The 5254-nt window shown below is 38.5% G+C and overlaps 1 pseudogene; it reads right to left on the bottom strand.

Moving 5' to 3' along the window:
- Positions 1-2803: 2803 nt before the first annotated feature.
- LOC143400411 (GTP-binding nuclear protein Ran pseudogene) lies at positions 2804-5007 on the bottom strand (annotated as a pseudogene).
- Positions 5008-5254: the final 247 nt, after the last annotated feature.

The raw sequence follows: 5254 nt of genomic DNA, 5'->3' as shown, positions 1-5254 counted from the left end.
TAGCTTTCATAAGAAAGTACGATAATTCCTCCTCTCATTTTCTATATCATGACATTATTCCATTTCTCATAAGAGTGGTGTAAACTAATGATGTGAAGATCTAAGTCAAGACGTGAGTGTCTGATTTTTCTTTTTCTTTCTTTCCTACTATTTTCTGAATTTTAATTGATATATCAAAATTGTACATGATAATGACATCTCCATCCATGGACACATTGTATAATATTCAAACTTTTCTATGTCCTCACACAGTTATCTTTTTATAGCGAAAACATTCTTCATAATACAGAATTTATTTAACAAATTAATTTTTTAAAATATTTTGAGCTGCCATTCATAGAATATTTGGTAGAATACTGTGAGGAGTTGACATCAGACAGGCCAAGTATAAATATCCTGTCTTTGAAACAACTTCTTGGAAATGTTTTCTCTTTAAGGTTATAGTTTTTCATCTTTACATTTATGGTATAGAAAAATAGATTAACTTGCACATGTACAGAAACCACACAAAGACGAAATCTATACTGCAACGAAAATGCAATTGGCTTTTCAGTAAACCAGACCTGAGAGTTTGGAAAACTAAACTACTTGTTTCTGTTTCCTATTTTGAAGGCAAACGGCAACATCACAGGATTTAAGGGTTAGCCGTGCAAATCACATACAGTGACATGATTGCTCTTTGCCTTCCTCATGTTCAGGTTATTGAACTTGCTGCTTTCTCTGAGTGCCCTCCTCCTCTACAACCAAGCACCCCACAGCTCCTACGTGTCCTTGAACATATCTACACTCTCTTGCACACATCTCTGTTCCGGCTGTTCCCTCTGGTGGGACCACTCTTGCTCCCTTCCCTTTGCATAACTAGCTTGTACTTAGTTTCAATATCTTGCTTGGATGCTACTCTTCCATGACACCTTTGCTGGCAGCCCTAGACTGGACTGTGAGCCTCAATTATGCACTCACAGAGCAACCTGACTTCTACCATCATGAACTTATCACTCTACATTAGAATTGTCTGTTTTTTAGTAGACGACAAACTTTTTAAAATAATCTGTATTGCTCAATGTTGTAGCTGTGGCTCCTAGCAATGACCTTTCAAAGCTCACAGTGGTGCTGAAGAGGCAATGAGTTGGTTACTCTTTCACATTTTTTGTTCAGAAGCGGTATTTAGCATAACAGTTATATACTTATTGGGTACCTCCATGGCACAGGGATTACAATGAGCACTTTCACATATCATCTCACTTAATCATTCCAACACCCTTTAGGAGTAGGTGCTACCAAAATTCATATCATTAATCCAAGAAGTAAATATCTCAGAATCTAAATTAGTTGCACAAGGGCATGAAGTTTTGGATGGCAGAATCAGGAAACAAACTCACTTCTATCTGCTGCTAACAATAACTGCTCAACAAGGACTCTCTACTGTGCACGTTTTCTGGAGGGTAGTTGAACCAGTGAAACCTCAATTAATGTGTGGAATGAAGGAATGCAGGGATATATATTTATATTTATAACAATAAAAACTCATTTCTTCTGAGCTGTAACTCATACCCATTTTCTTCTCTTTCTTGTTTTCAATTCTTTTCCTTTTTAGTCGTTGATGGATCTTTATTTTATTTATTTATAAGCAGTGCTGAGACTTGAACCCCATGCCTCACACATGCTAGGCAAGCGCTCTACTATTGAGCCACAACTCCCGCCCTTCAGTTATTTTCTAATAAGCATGAATTCAGGATTTTTTTTTCTTTGCAAGTATAGTTTATTTTGGGAAATCTTTGCTGTTTCCCGGACATTTCATGATTTAAAAATCTCAAAGTTCACTTGGGTTTGAAATTACCTTTTTCAAAACAAATTCGAATAGCAAAAATGCTCCATATTTTTGCCTGTATAGACATGGTACTTTTCCTTAAAGTTATTTTGTTCTAATAAAATGATTTCTAGTAGTAACTGTGCAGTATAAAACTTCCAAGACTTTCCCAACAGGTGCTGACTTCTTATAACATGGGAGAGCCTTTCCTGTTTGTATACACAGACAGAATTATGTACCCCACATACATAAGACAGTCTGCTGTGCGGCAGACCTAACTTTTCACAGAACCAAGATCTATGCTCACTATTCCTACAGGAAATACTAGAAATGACAGAAAATCCAGGCAAAGTAATATATTTTGCAACAATTTTCTTCCAATGAATGACTTATACGTACTCTCCCTTCACATATGGAACAGGTAAACAGTGTCCAAATTTTAACTGTTACATGAGATTCAGAATGTCATAAATACTCGCATTTCATAGGTTACAACCATATGTCATTCCAATTAGGGGAAAACTTCATCTCATAGGCTGCTAACACCTGGCTCTGAACACAGCATAGCATACACAGCAAATTGGATTTTTAAATAAACCTGTCATGAAAGCTTATATGGTAACTATGTTAAATCTTATTTTCACCCTATTTCATTAAAAAGTGATCCTTTCTACCTTCTTCCAAGGTAGAATATTGTCTAAATATAATCTGACATTTAAGAACTTTGCTATTGGATTAGTATAAACAGCTATTAATGAGATTCCTAAATGCTACAGAAGTTTTGATGGATCGAATTCCTTAGGCAAAGCAGACCAAATTGATTTCTTCCCCAATTCATCTTCAAACATGGGAATATCAAGCAAGATAAAGGCTTAATCTAACAGGCTTCACATCTTACTGGGCATTGTGGTAATGTTCTTAGCTATTGTTTTACTTAACACTATCTATAAATATTCTTTGGGGTGGTGGACACCAAAAGCCCTACTGTCTTTCCCTTTAATCCATATTTAAAAGTTTGGGAGTACTTGAAAGCAGCAGGTAAACATGGAACATCTTCCTGGAGTACTGATTTTGGATATTTAACACTGAGGAAAAAAGGCAACATGAAATTCACACTCATTTCTAACAGAACTTCAAGTGGCCCATCAATTGCAGTTTCCTTCAACTTCTGAATGCTCACTTTAAAAGGGGGTCAGTCACCTTTGCCATCAAGTAAAAGCAACAACCACCTTTTGAAATGTCTATTATCTTTATGTTGACAGTCTCCTGAGTTCTGGAGTTCTTCCCCAGGTGACCTCACCTAGCCAGGGTGAAGGTGAGACAGACGTTGCTCTAACCCAAGCACCATTTATATTTACACCTCTCAACTCCTAACCAGTCACACCTGGTTTGTGTGACATGACTCAAACAGGCATAAAAGCAGACACAAGGACTTCAAGTGAAGTCACACATCAATGACAGTTTAGAAACTGAGATGCACAAGCTGCCCTACTCTAATAAATAGTTTTGAGTGCTTATAAACACTAGCTTAGATATTTAATACAACTTTTTATTCTGATCCTAAACAAAAAGGAATGGGAATGACAGTAACAAGATTCACCACTGAACATTGTGATGTGACATTAGTAGTCATATTCGAAACTCAAGAAGGAAACAAGTGCATTCCAAACAGCTAATTATGCAGGTCCAAAAAATGCAGGTATTTTTTTTAACATTCGCTCTGAAGTCCATTCATCTCCTTCAGCATTCCATAAATAAAGTACATGTCTGCCCAGCTAGATTTTAGTAAAGTGGCACACCTGCATCACACTGACAGTTGCCTATAAAACTAGACTTCTGACGCTGGGCTGCAGCTTCATCTCCTCCCAGGTCATCGTCCTTGTCTGGTAGAGCAGTTGCTAAGCAACCTCTAAATCATGCTCATATGGCGCTGCCAAAGCGGGGTCCGTGCCAACCTCTGGTGGGGCAAGAGCAGGCATGGCAGCAAACTCCAAGTCAGGGTCTCCAGTGAGCTTTCTAGCGAGCCAGAGGAAGGGCTTTTCAAAGTTGGAGTTACTTTTGGCTGAGACGTCATAGTGCTGAAGATTCTTCTTTCCCTGGGAGACAACAGATTTTGCCTTCACTTTCCTGTCCTTAATGTCCGCTTTGTTGCCACACAACATGATGGGATGTTTTCACACACTCTACAAGATCTCTATGCTAGTTAGGCACGTTCCTGTAAGTAACTCTTGATGTCACAACAAACATGATAACAGCACACTGGGCTTGGATGTAGTAGCCATCCTTCAGGCTGCTGAACTTCTCCTGGCCCACCACGTCCCAGACGTTGAACTTGATGGGCCCTCTGTTGGTATGGAAACCCCCTGCCCAGGGTGGCTATATACTTCCTCTCGAACTTGCTGGTCAGGTGGTGCTTCACCAACATCTTCTTCCCTGTGCTGCTGTCGCCCACCAGCAGGAGCTTGTACTGCATCTGCGGCTCCCCCAGTGTGGCCGTCGCAGCGAACCTTCCAGAAGCTGGGAATATTTTGATGCTATGTCTATCTTTTCTTTGAGGCTGTAGAAATAAAAAGTTCCCATAATTTCATAGAATCTTTTCCCTCTCTCTCAGGTAAACCATGGACAACTCACAGGCTGAGTAGTAAGACAGTACTTTATGTTGTCCACCTTCTTGACTCCATCTCCTGGCCTGGAGCCTTTCCCACTGTAAATAAAGGATCAACAGGGCAGGAAGGAGTTATTGAAGAGATAATGAACTTGAGTGACAGACTTCATTACCATAGAAACAGTAAACTTCAATCATGGAATAAAACTGGAGAATAAAATGGAAAATCTTTGCCAAGATAATATCTAAAACAAAAATATTTTTTTCGGGAGATTATTATATATACAGTTTCTCAAAGTGATTGTGTTTGTAAAAGTGGACAAACTAGACACAATTGAACACTGAGTTGGATTCATCAAATCTTGGAACATTTCCTAACTACGAGGCATTGTGCTAGGACCTGGTTATAACTATGGAGTATTTTCTTATTGTTATAAAACCTCAGCTTTCTAATAACAACACAATTTGCATATAAGACCAAGAAAAAATAAAGTTTTATCTTATATACATAGGGCAGAGTGACCTTATTAAAACTAAACTCCAATGAGGTCTATTTTTTCTGCTAACACATCTAAAGTTTTCCTACCACTGTCATGTTTAGAACTTCAAGCTGTTTTTCATACTATATTTGGTTCTTCAAGATCTTTTCCTCAACTGGGCATGGTGGCACATGTCTGTAATCTCAGCCACTTGGAAGGCTGAGGCAGGAAAATCATAAGTTTGAGACCAGCCTTGGCAATCTATCAAGACCCTGTTTCAAAATAAATTTAACAAAACTAAAAATAGCTGGCGACATAGCTCAGTGATAGAGTGCCCTTGCTTTGTGGTAGAATATATCTTCA

The sequence above is a fragment of the Callospermophilus lateralis genome, chromosome 5, assembly GCF_048772815.1.
Source record: "Callospermophilus lateralis isolate mCalLat2 chromosome 5, mCalLat2.hap1, whole genome shotgun sequence".
Taxonomy (NCBI): Eukaryota; Metazoa; Chordata; class Mammalia; order Rodentia; family Sciuridae; genus Callospermophilus; species Callospermophilus lateralis.
This window is presented reverse-complemented; position numbering and strand designations above follow the sequence as displayed.